This window comes from Pongo abelii, chromosome 10 (assembly GCF_028885655.2).
Source record: "Pongo abelii isolate AG06213 chromosome 10, NHGRI_mPonAbe1-v2.0_pri, whole genome shotgun sequence".
Lineage (NCBI taxonomy): Eukaryota > Metazoa > Chordata > Mammalia > Primates > Hominidae > Pongo > Pongo abelii.
Genome location: NC_071995.2, coordinates 24,407,030 through 24,423,587, shown reverse-complemented (window position 1 = coordinate 24,423,587; position 16,558 = coordinate 24,407,030). Strand labels below are relative to the sequence as shown.

Below are 16,558 nucleotides of genomic sequence, written 5' to 3'. Positions count from 1 at the left end.
GGACTTAAGCATCCCTGGATTTTGATATCTGCAGGGCTCCTGGAACCAATCCCCACAGATATGAAGAGATGACTATATTTAGTATATTTCCTGGGACAGATTTTCCTAAAAAAATTATCCATTGTTTATCTAGAATTCAAATTTAACTGGGCATTTTGCAATTTATCTGGAAACCTTATAAGGAACTTAATTTTTTGGTGCCTCCATTTTGTCACCTATAACATAAGGCTAAGAAAAGATAAAATAATAACTATACTTGAGATTTGCTCTAAAAATTAAATGAGATAACATGTGTTAAGTACATAGGAAATGCTCAATATGTATTCATTGTTGTTATTTTTATTTTGTACAGGGATTATGATAAGCTGGTAAAGTATGAGGTAATCTTTCAGCACTGATTCTTTCAACATTTTTAAAAGCTTTACCATTGGAAACGAGGTACATTCCGTCCAATATATCTTCATGCATCTGAAAAAATAGAAATATAAATACAACTTGATTTTTCTGTCTGTTTTTCTTTAGGAGAAACTGGGTAAATAGCTCTTATTTCCCAACATAATTTTCATATTTTCTCCTAACTCTGTTGCCCATAAGCTACCTGCCAAGCTAACTTTATAACGAAGAAGGCGTTCCAGGCACTGAGGCCTTTATCATTAAAGATAAAGTGCAAGCAACGTGAGGTAGTGCTCATTAATCTTCCCTTATTTCCTTGAGAAGAATTTGGCAAAAACAGATTCTACAAACTCAGCCAGCCATCTTTGAAGGCTATTTGCCCTGGGCCAATTATATATTTCATGACAAGCATACCCAATAATTAACTAATGAATTGGTTTCTTTGGGAAATGATCAGAAGTGTCAGGGATTGAAGAACATTTAGATTGCCTCTATGAGTTACGCTGAAGCAACATCTGCTTGTTTTTTCTTCAATCAACATGCACCCTGTAGGGTCCCAAATTCAAAAATGATTACATTTCATGTCATTTATGTGCCTTACAGTTTGACAAATTTAACTTGTAAGAATAAGTGATTCCATGTTCAATTTACGTTGATCCCATTTTCATCCAAACATCCAAAGAGAGAGAACCATTATAGATTGATAAAAGCTGCTGATTGATCTATTGATTTCCAGACCTTAAATCTCCTAGGGAAGTCTTTGTAAAGTTCGTGTTCATAAAATTCTTGTTCTGCCACAAAAGCTCCCAGTGGATTGTGTTTCTCAACTACAAGGAAAATCATCAGGGACAAACCCAGAAAATGTTTCTTTAGTATACACTAGGCAGGAGGGCCTTCCAAATTCAGTCTCAATCTGGTTTCTTCAAAGGTTTATTTTTATTTCATTTTTGAAAACTTTTAATTTGAAGAGGGGGGAAAAAGCCCTTTAAAGCATAACAACCCGCAGTGATGTAAGTGCCTTTCTGTCTCATATATAATCATGTCTGTTTGGACGTGCTGGGTGTCATGTCCAGGGCTATGGTGCCACATTGAGAACAATATTGAACTAAATAGTTTTGACAGAACAGCCAGACCTTTTCTTGGGGCTCCTGCTATATTGCATATCTGCTTCTTTGTACACAACAGGGTGGGTGACTGATGGAAAGCAGAGAGTTCAATTGTGGTTAGAGTCTGCAAAAGAACCATCAATGGAAACTCTTTACTGATTTGCACTATCGCCTGGGAGACAGAGTACAGATGACTGTATTTTCCAGGTTATCAGCTATAGGAAAAAGCAAAATCAGTTTTCTGAAATGTGTACTCTGCTACAATAAATGTTGTGAGTTCTATGCATGCAGATAAATGTCAGCCTACGTGGGTAGGCTGAAAGAACTTTGTTAACCTCAGCTCCTCTTTTCCATTGCTTTATGGAGAGTAGTTTATGGGTATTGGGTTGTGTGAGTGAACTCAAGGTGCATTTGTCTCTAGGCAGAGAGTTGTGCATATTTATTGGCAAGGACTTTGTCTTTCTGATTGTATGATTTACTGGGATAATTTATTGAGATTTTAACTCAATAATATTAAGTGTTAGTGCCACCCTCCCAGACCCCTGCTTCCATCCCAGAGGGTAGCTCAGCTTGTAATTCTGCGTGTCCCACGGTAGACCTGAGAGGCTTTGCTGTTTTCAGAGGTGAGTTGACCAAAATAATGGAGGGACACAGAGAACAGAAAGGTAGAATCTACCAAAACTGGTTGATATTTTCCAGAAGGAAAAAAAAAAAAAGAGGATGCGTTCTAGGGCCTTCATGAGCGACGGAAAGATGTATATCAGGCTCCCAAGCAGAACTGGGACAGATACACATTTGATGGTTCGGCAGGTGGATGCTGACGGGACCTCTCTCTGAGAACAGTGTTCACTGAGCTTCAGTGAAGGATCACGGTGCCTGTGCTTGGCACAAAGGGAATGGGAATTGAGAACTGCTATCTCCTATGTATAACTAGTCTCCAAGGCTTTGCCTGGCTTCTCTGGTCTGGGTTGTTACTGCTCCTTCTATTTAACCTGTGTTCCTTTCTGCCTTTGGAATTTGGGACCATATTCTCTTCCAGGTAGGCTTTTCAGCTTCTGTCAGTACACTCTTTCAGGAGCAGCTAGGTACTGTACAAATTTCTCAAGCAACGTAACTGGTCCTTTACTATTTATATGCCTTTTTAAAACTGCAAAAGGGTTTTAACAATTATTACTCCTCTTTTCTATTTAAATAGAATGTTTGACATTGAAGGAACCGCCAAGCTTACCTTATGTTGGCCATGCAAGTTCACTCAATGACCACATGGGCTTACTGAATTACTACAACAGGCTGAAGACTGAATCCCATTCCACTGATAGTAGCATTTATCTTTCTCCAAAGGTTATTCTGATTTTGTCACCTTTCTCAGGACTCAGTGTCACTAGAAACATTGGAATCTCTTTATTCTGTGTTTCAGGTCTTCCTAACATCCATAGTGGCTAAAAACTTCTAAATTAGAGGTTGCAAGTTGGCAGATCATGGCTAAGTTCAGTCAGTAGCTATATTTTATCTGGCATGGTTGTTATTGAAATTTGAATAGCGTTTAAATTTTTTTAAACCAGGAGATTTTTAATAAAAATCTTGATTTTTCTTTTGGAAAAAAAATCAGATAATCTGGCATCATTAGGTACACATGCCCACTGTATCCATCTTCCAGAGCTAGATGATGAATGTGACCTGAGCTGAACGTACTACACATCTTTCCACTCCCTTGTCTCCCTGCCCAGGTCTACTTCTCTTGTTAGCATTTGTTGCATGGCCCTTGTAGGCATACTTGTTTATAATCTGCTTAAACTAAACCAAAACAAATGGGTAAATTGGAATCAGGGGTAAAGTTCAAGGGCAGCGAAAAATCAAACTTTCAAGCAAAGACCATGACAAGTTTAGATACTAGTTGGAGCTAAAAAACATACATCATAATCTAAGCAGAAGAAGACGCAGCAATGGATAAATATACTAGTCTATTGCTAGGGCATCAAATTGCCCTAAAATGTACTGACTAAAACTGACAACAGTCAGGTTTTTATCTCCCCATTGTCTATGGGGCAAGAATATGAGAGTGGCTTGGCTGCTCAGTTTGGGCTTGGGGTGTCTCCCGAGGTTGCAGTCAGACGGTAGCAGGGGATGGCGTCCTCTCATAGGGTCTGGAGCACAAGGAGATTCGATTCCCTGAGCTGAGACAGTCAGGGCTCCTGGAACGTGAATCCCTGGCTCTATGCCATCTCTCCACATGGTCTCCCCAGCAGGGCCATCAGAAGCCACGTATCCTAAGGGACAGACGCAAATGGAAGAAGTTACTGTTGCCCTGTGTTATGGGTTGGAGCAGACAGAAGCCCCCACTCAGATTTGGAGGGAACATGGCCCCCGCCATGTTCCCTTGGTGGGAGGGGCAGCAGTCACACTGTAAATAGAGCCTGTGGGACGAGGGTTGTATGCTAGCATGTCCATCTTCGGCAAATGCAGTTTGCCACAAACAGAAATGAGAAATAGGCTCAGGAACTAAGAAATTCTGAATGATGTAAAAGCAAATCAAAATTTAGGTTTCCTGAGAAGAACAAGAGTAGAAGATAATGTCCGGAGACTGGAATATCTGCTTGCATGTGTTGGCTTTGTTGTCCACTTGACCGTAGCCCAAAGGTTAACTTGGGCATACTCAGGCCACTTAGCATCACCAGGTTCTGAAACTTTCACCTGTCCACCCTAGACAGGTTCATTTGCTATTACCTAGTTCTCCACTTCAACTAAACAAGTGGCCGTGCTGTCTCCTGTGCATAGCTGCTCTTGAAGGTTCTGCCTGGCTCCTCTGATCTGGGTTGCTCTCGCTCCTTTTATTCTATCTATGCTCCTTTCTGCCTTCAGACTTTGGGACACGTCGTCCTTTAGGCAGCCTTTTCAGCTTCTGTTGGAATGCTCCTTTAGGGACCACCACATACTGTACAGACTTCTTAAGCACGGTAACAGGCCTTTTGCTATTTATATGCCTTTTTTAAACTGTGAAAAGGTTTTAACAATTATTATTCCTCTATTATTATTATTTAAATAGAGTTTCTGATATAGAAGGAACCTCTATTTTCTCCTTTTGAGTGGGGAAACAGAAGCTAAGATAGGTAAGGAGCCTGTCCAGGCTTCCATAGCTAGAAGCTGGAGGAGAGGGTCACAGCCTGCACCTCCTGACTTGTGGTTTGGAGCTCTTTCTTTTCCCTAGGGGTCAACATGGGTGAGTAGCCTACAGGCCTGTACAAGGCTGGTCAATAAACAAGAAGCACTGTGTATTTGGCTGGCACACAGAGTTTTGTTTTGTTTTTAAGCCCCGTAAGTAGGGCACACACTTGACAGTTATCTGCAGACTCCACCAATCTCTACCACCAAAACCCTTCTCATATTTCACTACCTGTGTGGTCTCTGAAGGCATTTGAAGGCACCCTCCTCCCCATCCCTCTACATCTTCCTAAAGGGAAAAATTTTACTCAGTAGAAATAGATGGCTCTTTTTGATCCTCTACATGCTATGTACTAACTGTTATATGTACTAACATATTTATATGTACTAACAATTTATATGTACTAACTCACTTAATACTCACAACATCTCTACTTTTATCCCCATTCTAAAGATGAGTAAACCGAGACACAGAGTGGTTAAGTAATTTGTCTACATTCTAACGTGGTAAAGACTGAGAGCTGGAATTTGATTCCAAGCACCTTGACAACAGAGCTCATAATCTCAACCACTCTGCTGAAGAAAGTCTAGATAGACAAAACGCAGTAATAATAAATTTGGGTGGATCTAATTTGCTAGAGTAGTCATTATATTTTCAAATTTATAAAATCTATCTATAGGTTTATATTTGAAAGAGCAGCATGCTAGAGCATTCATGTCCTAATGTAGCTCATCTTCAACATGAAATATTGTCCGTGTGTTGTGAAAGGTGAATTTCACTACTTTAAAAATGCCAGCCATCTGGGTTTGAGATTTCATGCTAAAACTCAAAACTTTAAGCATTTTTAACCAAATCACCATCTTAATCTTTATTTTAGTCTCCAAATGTTTTTGTGGCGAGTGTAAAGATGAATGGAATTCAAAAGTGGCCATTAAGATTACTACCGCGTGATGGAAACTACAGCCTACTATATAAATCTAAATCCCTCCATAAATTTCAGAAAAGATTTACTGTTCAAAAATAAAAATATAAATCATTCTCATTTTCTAAATCATTGCTGCTGATGATCGTACCCAGCATGGTGGGAGATCACTATATTATTCTGGATGTAGTACTATGTTTAAATTTACCAAGGAGTCTCAACTGCCCACGGGATTTACTACTTCATGTACTTGCCAAGATAGAAGGTATTTCTGCATAATTCCTGCAGCTGAACATTATTGGTGCTCTAAATGCATGGAACATTTAATATGTGTAGCAAGTCCAGCAAGATCAGTTATTGAAATGAATTATAATTTTTATAGCAAACCATTGAAGGCCCAATTAGAAAATTGATCACTTTTGAGGAAACCGTCTCCTTAATCTTTCTTATTTACAGTACAGGATTCAGCAGCAGGAGCAATTCACAGTAGGGTCAGATTGTGGTGGGTCTTGAAAGCCAGACTAAAGCATTTTAACCCTTACAGATAACAGGGATCATTTAAGGTGTTTTGAACAAAGTGAGTGAAGTGATCAAAGAAATGTTTGGGGAAGGTTAATCTGGCAGTGATGTGTAGAATGTTCTCCATCATGTGGTGACAAGAAAATGGACGTGTGGACAGAAAACTGTGAATTAACTCGTGTCAGCATCTGAAGAACATACCAAGTTTAGCAGTTACCAATCCAGACTAGCCCCAGGTCCGTGCTCTGATCACCTTTGAGTCATAAGCTTTGGAACTCCAAGCCATTACTGACTGATGGAATTTGTAGACTTCTTTGGAGGCCTGGGGAGAAAGAAGGGAAGGAAACCATGATATGATCAGAGGCACACCTGTGGGTTACAGGAATTGGCATGGAGGAGGACTAGTGAGGCAGGGTAAGTCTGACTTCATTGATGACATTTTTTCTGGATCCTTGGACTATTCTAACTTCCCATGTCCCTGAGTTGCTCTAATTTTTTCTAGTTTCAACCCTTTTTCTGTACCCTCTGCGGCAGATGCCCAGCCCTCTGGAAAGTTTTGATAGCTTTATACACTGGTACAGTCTGGGCAGGTGTCTGTTCTACCTATTGCTAAGTGTGTGGGCAGGCATTTCTCAAAATAATCCACTACTTATATCTCAAGACGTAAGATAAGCCATCTTCTGTAATGCCATAATGCACAATAGTTGACAAATCACTAATTCAAAACATTTTCCTAGCAAGTTTGGATAATAATATTTCCTTATTATTTACTGTACTATTAATTATTATTACTTTTCTTATTTATTTGAGTAATAATTTTCTATTGTTTCAGAAAATTCAATAGAACATGGAAGTGATTCCACATTGAAAATTCCATGATTTTGGCCGGGCGTGGTGGCTCACGCCTGTAATCCCAGCACTTTGGGAGGCCGAGATTGGATGATCTCAAGGTCAGGAGATCGAGACCAGCCTGGCTAACATGGTGAAACCCCATCTCTACTAAAAAATACAAAAAATTAGCGAGGCGTGGTGGTGGGTGCCTATAATCCCAGCTACTCGAGAGGCTGAGGCAGGAGAATGGCGTGAACCCGGGAGGCGGAGCTTGCAGTGAGCCGAGATCATGCTACTGCACTCCAGCCTGGGTGACAGAGCGAGACTCCGTCTCAAAAAAAAAAAAAAAAATCCGTGATTTTGTCCCTTATAATATAGCGTGGAGATGTATCTGTCTATCTGCCTTAAATCAGGGGTGAGGAAGCTCTTTTTGTTTGTTTGTTTGTTTTGTAGAGATAAGAGGTCTCACTATGTTGACCTGGCTGCTTTCTAACTCCTGGCCTCAAGCGATCCTCCTGCCTCAACCTCCCAAAGGTCTGGGCTTCTAGGCATGAACCACTGAGCCTAGCCTGGGGTGAGAAAATTTTTGGCCTCAGGACAGTCCCACCTTGAGATTTCTACTGTACCCCAGCTCTGCATGGCCTACTACAGACTTGAATAACCTGGCTACAAAATAAACAGGCTGGGCAGCTGAGATCTCAGACTAACATGTCTCTCTCTCTCTCTCTCTCTCTCTTCACTTGGCTTTCTCTGAACTTCCCCTCCTTGTTTATTCATTTAACAAATGAATTGTTAAAAGTCATTGAGCATCTAAGGTATGCCAGGTGTTTGGAACACAGCAGTGAAAAAGGCAGCAAAATCCCTGCCTTATTGAGCTCATAATCCAGAGGGGGTGGCAGATATTGAACAGATAAACAGCTGGATACAGAATTAGAAATTATGACAAGTGCGTTGAAAGATAACAAAGGGGATGGGTAAGAGAGATATCCAGGGTACACCTACTTGAGAGCGACTGGTCAGAGAAAACCTCTCTGAAGAAATAGGTTTACACTGGAACCCCCAAAATTAATGAAAACTAGTTGGGTAAGAGGTTCGGGAGAAAGACTTTACTGACAGAGGGAATAGAAGGTGCAAAGAATCTGAGGACGGAAAGAGATGCTGCTAAGTGCAAATAACTCAGTGACTGGCTCTCTCTCTCATCCTTCATTATTTCTATTTTTCCTTATTACCTAAATATTACATTTTTTCTGTCTAGTTTCTTTGTTACTGATATTTCTCCATAAATTAAGGATTGTATAAAACACAAACACTTTTAGGGAACTGGGATCAGATCCAACTTGTGTTTGCTATTTAGAAGCTAGGCAACATTTCTTGGAGGTCATCTGTATGATATAAGGCCAATGAGGGAGAGGGTAATCCTGCGATTGAAAGTTTATTTCAGAAACTCACAGGAAAAGAATCCATTCATTCATGAACACAGAGATCTACTGATACATTTGATGAACAGAGTCTCCATAGAAGCCGTGTTGCAAACAGGATCAATGGAAACAAAAGGAGAGAGAGATGTACTGGACACTGAAATGTAGAACCTGAATACTAGAGACAATTGTTGTTTATGTAAAGTATTAATCTCTATGAGAAATTGCCTTAAATCAGTGTCTGCAATGCCTCATTGCCCTGGGATTACAGAGTCCGTTTCAGAAATTGCTAGTTTCCTACCCTCTCTGTCTGCCTTTGTATGAAACCCCAATTTTGCTTGGAGTGGTCTTGTGCCCAGCTACAAGACTAAATTTCCCAGCTTCTTTTGCAGTTGGATGTGACAATGTGACTAAATTATGGCCAAATGGAAATGTTACACAAACTTTCCTGAATAATCCTTCAGGAAATTGACTTAGCCAGGGAGCCTGTCTCTTTTGCCCTTTCCTCAGCTTCTTTCTTGCTGCCTAGAATGTAGCTATGACAGCTGGAGTTCTAGCAGTTATATTAGGTCATGAGGTGACTTTGGAATAAAAATTTCATGTGAAGAAAGTGGAGTAGAAGGAAGAAGCTTTGAGCCAGATAATAATACCTCTATAGTACCCCTTTGCTACTTATTTTGAGATTTCTCTTATATGAACAAAAAATATACTTCCATGTTATAGAAGGTAATGTTTGATGTGGTTTCTTTTGTTTTACGCACGAAGCATAGTTTCTAAAATGTGCAGCCAAACATAACTTGACTCAAAAATCGTATGTTTGTTTCAGTTACCTATGTAAACAACCATAATTTATTATTATTGTTGTTGTTGTTATTTATTTTTTTGAGACTGAGTCTCGCTCTATCACCCAGGCTGGAGTGCAATATCGTGATCTCGGCTCACTGCAACCGCCGCCCCCCCCAGGTTCAAGTTATTCCCCTGCCTCAGCCTCTTGAGTAGCTGGGACTACAGGCACGTGCCACCACGCCCGGCTGATTTTTGTATTTTTAGTAGAGACGGTGTTTCACCGTGTTAGCCAGGATGGTCTCGATCTCCTGACTTCGTGAGCTGCCTGCCTCGGCCTCCCAAAGTGCTGGGATTACAGGCGTAAGCCACAGTGCTCGGACCGTAATTTATTATTTTTCATGATTCTTTGGATCAGGAATTTGGGCAAGACACAGCTGGATAGTTCTTTGGCTTCACAGATGCCGGCTGGAGTCATTTGTGTAGATGCATGTATCTGAGAGCTTGGCTAGGGCTGGGACATCCATGATGACCTTTAGATCTCAGAAAACTCTGCCCACGTGACCTCTAAGCATTTACTAGTTTTGGTTGAACTTCCTTCCAGTATGTTCACTGGGTCCCAAGAAGAAGCAAAAGAGAGCTGCTAAGTTTCTTAAGCCTGCGTTCGGAAGTCCCAGAACATCAATTCTATCATGTTCTATTTGTCAAAACACATCGCAAGTCCAGAGCATATTCAAGAGGAGGAAAATACAGTTCATCTCTGTTATGAGCAGCTTGCATGAACAAGAATGGCAGTAATAATTGGTGACCATATTTGGGGACTCTCTACCAAATTAGTTAAAAGAGCACTATGGCACCGGCCATTTGAGCCCCTCTGCTCCCAAACCACCCCCTAAGAGCTGGATGGAAAATGGAAAACCTATCAGGAGGACACTATGAGTTTGGTAGTAACAAAGCTACAGGATATTACAGGGAGAGAAAGGAGGTCACTACCACCAACAGTGGGGTCCAGCATGTTTGCTGGTGACATCACTGTGAACAAGAGACAGCAGTGGATGATGAAAACAGCTAGACGAAAATATTCCAGAGTTGCAGAGATTGCTTTGAATTATATATGAAAGCATTCTCCTCTGTTTCTCTTACTTACATTTTGGACCTCAGCACAGACTCTCAAAGAGACTTAAGGGTTTGCTTCCTCTATTTGAAAGATGATCAAGGACACCTAGTGATAGAAACTGTTAAGGTGACCTTCCTAAGTTGCACAAGCTGCTAATGTCCAAGGGACATTTACGTTGCATAAAAATATAATATTTGCATATTCTTCTTAATTTAAAAGAAAATTTATTTATGTATTTTTATATGTATACCTATACATAGGAAAATTCTGAAAGAATATATAAAAAATTTTAATGGTTACTATATCTGGGTTATGAAATTAATGAATGAATTTGTCTTCTCTTTGCTTATCAATAAATTTTATATTATTCTATAATGAACATGTATTATTTGCATAATTTTAAAGTTTATTTTTACTAAAATATAAAATTATCTCATATTTCTTTCAAGGAAAAATATAAAGTTACTTTTCACTTACAAGTGGCCTTTAATTGATCATTTTTGCAGCAAATTGGTAGTCATCCTTGCTAGAAAGGGTCCTGTCTTGCTTCAGATCTGCTCAGTATAATCGTAATATTCCTGCACAGAGATTCACAATCCCATAATATACATCCTAGGTGTTTCAATGCCAAAGATTAAAGAAATTTCAAAGGCACAACCAGAAGGTTGAATTATTGAAATGCTAATGAAGACATGTCCTCAGAGAAAATCGCAGGGAGTCTTCACAGTTTTTAAGGCTTCATCTGAAAGACCTTTGCAGAATAAACATGGTGTTCAATTTATGTTTCTCAAAAGGTCTACTGGAATTTGAACTGCTCCTCCCAGAGAGTATTTTAAAAGCAGAAGTTCGAGCATTAACCAGTATAATTTCCATTTGGCATCTACATGATTCATATGTCCAAAATAAGAATTTTTATTTAATTCCAAAACAAATTAATTCACTTAATTAGTCTGTAGGTGTATAGGATGTTGAATGGAGTAGATTGGCTCCAGGCAGAAGGAACAATATATTGCTAGGAAATGTTGCAACATATTTACATAAAATGTCGGCATTTCTAAGTTTGAAAAGATTGTGCTTTCAAAAGATATCACCTCCCAAGGAAGTTAAGTTTTTGTATGGTTACTATCAATCTCTTAAGTGTCTCTGTGGCAAAGGTGATTATAATCATCTCCTCTGTGATAAAAGCCTATGGACAACAACCAGACATAAATAGCCCAAATGACTGTAAAGTTACCTCTAGATATATTTCTAATATTACATATATATGTATAGGTATATGAGTTTATATGTGTTTGTGTGTGTGTGTGTGTGTGTGTGTGTGTGTGTACAGACTGATGGAAGGAAGTATGGATAGATGAATAGATTAGGTAGATAGGTAGATAGACATAGATAGATAGATAGATACATACATACATAGATAAATAAATAGATATTACAGATAAATAGATATAGATATTCTATATACAGTATGCATAAATGTACACAGGCTTTTAAGATACACATTCATCAGAAAATACCACCCATCACCTTAATTAAAATGTCTCCCTATAGATTAAAAATTATGCAGATTTTTCATGTTCTGTTATTAGTTTGACCTCTAAAATTGTTTGAATGCCTTGATGTAACAATCAGAGAAAAATTCAACCTTTTGTGTGACTTTGTGTCACTCCTGGAACACCAGAGAAGAGAGATCAAATACTTTGACCCTCATGACTGATAGTTTTCATGTATAATTAAATGATTTTCTAAAAAACATCGTCCTGATTAGAAATGTGAACATGGCAGCCTAATTCACATGTAGCATGCTTGGGCATTTACATATTGTCACACACCCATGACTATACTGTAGGCTACAATAAATTCTACAGTGGTAATTTCTTGAAACACTAGAAGGGGAAAATGTGGTAAATAATAATGAAATGAGAATCCTATTAGCCACCAAAAGGAAAATAAGAGCTAGTGTAAATGCAATGCACAGCACTTCTAATAGTGTGCCGTATTTTTGGCTATCTATCTTAATGAGCATGCTACATAAAATTGTTTGGTGTATGGCCTATCATTTACTTGGTTGAACACACTTTTTCCTCAAACTTTTAGACCAAAGAGCATCCCAAAGTTAGAACTTAAATGACACTGGGTTATTGACAAGATTTTCTTACCCAGCACAAACTCAGAAAACCCATTCCTGGTCTTGCTGAATGGGTAGGTTCCATGATTTTGTTCTTAGTTCTGTTATGGTTACATTACTGTGATAAACAAGTAGCTATTAGAGGAAACTGACAACACAGTATGTGCAAAAACTCTGTTGGTAAGATTCTTTAATCTAAATTTATAGATCCAATATATGTTTCCAGGACAACTAAAAAGTTTAATGGCAGGGTGACCATGCACATAATAACAACAAAGTTGTTCTGACAGCTTGATATTTTGAGTTTTAAGGCATTATATTTCAGAGAAGACAAATATTGTTATTTCAGCATATGGAGACTATGAAGCAATAAGATTCCAAGCCTTATCCAAAGTCTCCTGCAAATCGAACACATGGGCAATTTCTCCAATTCCCCATTTATTGATTCATTCATTCACCCATTAAGAAAAACATATATTGAGCTCTGAGCTAGGCAAGAACTACAGTGAACCAAGCGAAGGGTACAATGATATAGAAAACAAAGCCTCTACACTACAGCTTTTCACAACTAGTGCAAGCAATCATGTAGTAAGTACTGTGATGTGTGTGTGTGTGTGTGTGCATGTTTGGACAGCCAGAGGAAGGAACAACCTAAATTTGCCTGAAAGAGCTTGGAATGGCTCTTGAGTAGTGGCATTTGAAATGAGATTTATGATGAGTAGGAGTTCACCAAAGAAAGGTAAAAGAAGGGCATTATAGGTGGAGAAACAGCAGACACATGGAAGTTTGAAAGAAAATGGAATGAGGAGAACAATTAGCAAAAGGTGCCTAGGGAGAAAGGTAAATAACGTAGAATTAGAAATGAACTACTTAAATGTTTTTGGACCCAATTGGTATAGAGTAATTTAAAAATTGATAGCAAGATGTAATTTGGTGCTTCATTGTAAAGACTACTGCACATCACAGAGTTTTTCACTCCTTGTAAGGTAGGTAGATGGGCTATAGATATGCTGAGATGTTAATCTCCTCACCCCTCCCTTTGGGTCAGCTAGGAAAGCCTGGGTTGTCACCTCTGCTGAACTTCAGGTCCATCTTCTCTGGTCAAAGACAGTCTCTTTCATTTTCCAAGGTACACTATAAAAATATCATCATTTTCTATACCTGTCATGAGGTGGAACGGGTTGTGAATCATTGGCATACCAAGCTACGGAGTACATATTCTAAGCAATAGGGAACCCCCTGAAAAATATTAAACAGGAACGTGGTGGCAGGAGTTCTTGGAGACTGAAAGCTGACCTCAGAGCCTATTGGAGTAGCCCATAAAAAAGAGAGTGTCAATCTCAACTACTTCTCAAAGGAGTCACTCTTGAGTTCCCTTCATGGCATTCTATTGAACAGAACTCACGTGTGGCAAGGCTTAGCTTAGAGACACAGAGACCCTGGAATGTCAGAGGAGGACTGATTTTTGTAAAGAGGCCTCTGGTCAGAATGGAAGAGAATATTTAGGTCTAACAATCAGGCACTGGTTCCCAAAATTACTACTTTGAACAAAGAGGGTGAAACTAAGTCTCTTCCTACCTTTTCAGGTTACAGCACATTTCAAAACGTAAGCTTCCTAAGGACTAAGAGCCCCACAGGCATATGGTTCAGCCTGTGATCCAATTAATTGTCCATGAGAAGAAACAGTTTTGATGGAGACTAGAATGTAAACTCCATGACAGTAGGAAGTTGGTGTGTCTGGTGCACTGGTCCTCATTGCCTAGACTAGCTCCTGACGCTTTTAGGCATTAAATAGATGTTTGTTGAATGAGGAAGTGACCCTATGATGTTGGTTGTTGACATGCAAATATCCTCTGGCTAAATTCCTGGGAAATGTGTTTGTTTTTCTACAGAAAGGACTATAAACTCAAAATATAGGCAACCTGGAACATGTATGGCAATTTTTATTTTCTATACCTACACATATACATACATTTGCATCTATGTATATATAGACAGGGAGACAGACACAGACAGGGAGAGAGAGAGAGATTGATTTAATTTACTTAGGCTCAATACCACTTATTGAGATGAATGATGGAACTCTATCCTACTTCAGCAATGCTCAGCACTGATGGCAGAGGCTGCATCTGAAGAAGAGGCTGGGAATGAAAACGGCAGCTAAGGAGTGGCTAAAGGACTGGCAGAAATGATGAGATCCCGGAGATACAGAATCAGCAGGGCCTTTGGCATCAGCCAAGCCACACAACACATTTTCAAGGTACATTGTAAGCTATTGGCATCCTCAAGTTAGGAGAGGCCTTGGGGATGGGGAGGAAGGTAGGAATCCAGGAATAACAATGCAATAATGGGTGAGGACTCAGAAAATTGTAATTATTCTCATATTCATGGTACTCTCTGAGACTGCTGGCATGGTTTAGGGAAACAAGGGTTATACGTGCATTCACAGTGATTTGAATCTGCTGTACTCCAGCTGTACCAACACAGAGCCAGTGAAATGGACCATAGTGTGGAAAATATAGTGTGTGATTTACTTCTGTCAACTTGTAAAGCTGAGACAGATTTCTGCAGCTGCATTGGACAAGCTGCGATCCATTGAGCTCGTTAAGATGTCAATGACCAATCACAGGGACTGTGTTTTTCAGCAACCCACTCGGGAAGTATCCCTCTTCTCACTGCGGGCCCATAAAACATGGGAGTTTCTAGATGAGGTGCACAACTCTATCCACAATCCTGAAGTGCAGAACCTTCTGAAGTCCATGAAAACAAATTTTTGTTTTAACAAATTTGGTGATTGAACAGATGTATGTCCACTCCCAATTTTTATCTCACTTATTGCGAATAGCCATACGTTTTGCTCCTCAAATTTAATGGTTGGGTGCTGCCCCAGGAAATGCTGGAAGTATTGCATAGTGTATGGGAAATGCTCCAAATTGCCTTTCTAAAACCCTAAACCTTTTGAATTCTGAAGCCCATCTGGCCTTTGGAGCTTTAGATAAGGGATTGTGTACCTGTGTTTTACTTTTCTCCCATAGAGACAGTCTTGTTTTGGGTTTAGAAGCATTTTGTAGTAATTATTCTTTCTATTAACTCTCTCTAAACAGAGAGTTGTGTTTCCACTTTTAAACTCACTTGTAATCGCACATTTCCATGCCAATTCAAAATAAAAAAATAAGGTATTGTAGTAATACCAAGTGGTTACTGTATGATAGACCCTGTGCTAAAACCTTTAGATTTGTTTTCTGTTAGTGACAATGTAACAGGGCCTAGGCCCTGGCATCTTAGTAGAACTACCATGAATACATGCTTACATTCCTCTTGGTTCCTTGCTGACCACAGTCACTGAATCTTCTCTGGACCTCTGCCTTAGTGTTGCTGACTGCTCCAGCAGCTTCTACAGAGGGTCCAACCTGACTCTATGGCATTCCTGAGCCTCTCACAGCACTTTGTCCTTTCCCTTCATAGCATTTATCACATTCACAATTGTATTTTATTGCTCTGTTTAATGCTATTCTCCCCACACCCTTGCCCCATATTAAATCCCCACAGGTGTGGGCTGTATCTAGTTTAGTCACCATGGTGTCTGGTGTATAATAACTGGTTTCAGTTGATTATTGCTACATAATAACACACCACCCCCAAATGTAGTGGCTTAAAATACATTGTTTTCACCATTCTGTGGGTTGCTGGGCAGCTCCTCTTCTGGCTTCACTTGATTTCACTTTTTCAGCCAGATGGTCATCTGGGCGGGGAAATCCAAGATGGTCTCACTTACATGTCTGGCAGTCAGTGTTGGATGCTGGCTAGGTAGGCTTCCTTTTGTAAAGGTTTCAAGAGAGCAACAGAGGAAGTGTCAGGGCCTGTTGTGGCCCAGGATTAAAAGCTCATGCCCTGTCCCTTCTACCACATTCTACTGGTCAAATAAGTCACAAGGCCAGTCAAGATTGAAAGGGATATAGACATATATCCTGTCTTTGGATGAAAGGAGAAGCCAAAGGGCATGCATATTGGGATGGGTGGAATTTGTGGTTATCAAACCACGAATTTACCACGCTCTACTTTCTGGCCACAAATTAATCATTTTTCCACATGGAAAGTATGCTTACTCCTATCACAATAATTGCAAAAGTTTCATCCCAGGTATTGCATCAGGCTGGAAATCCACAGGTTGGAGCTTCCGC

At 39.6% G+C, this 16,558-nt stretch overlaps 1 long non-coding RNA gene across 1 annotated transcript; it reads right to left on the bottom strand.

Moving 5' to 3' along the window:
* Window positions 1–311: 311 nt before the first annotated feature.
* LOC103891995 (uncharacterized) lies at window positions 312–16,262 on the bottom strand. Its single transcript, XR_656236.4, has 5 exons — window positions 16,050–16,262; window positions 6,302–6,422; window positions 2,728–3,766; window positions 1,527–1,623; window positions 312–468 (listed from the first exon to the last, which is right to left on the bottom strand). It is a non-coding gene; the product is annotated as an uncharacterized LOC103891995 (long non-coding RNA).
* Window positions 16,263–16,558: the final 296 nt, after the last annotated feature.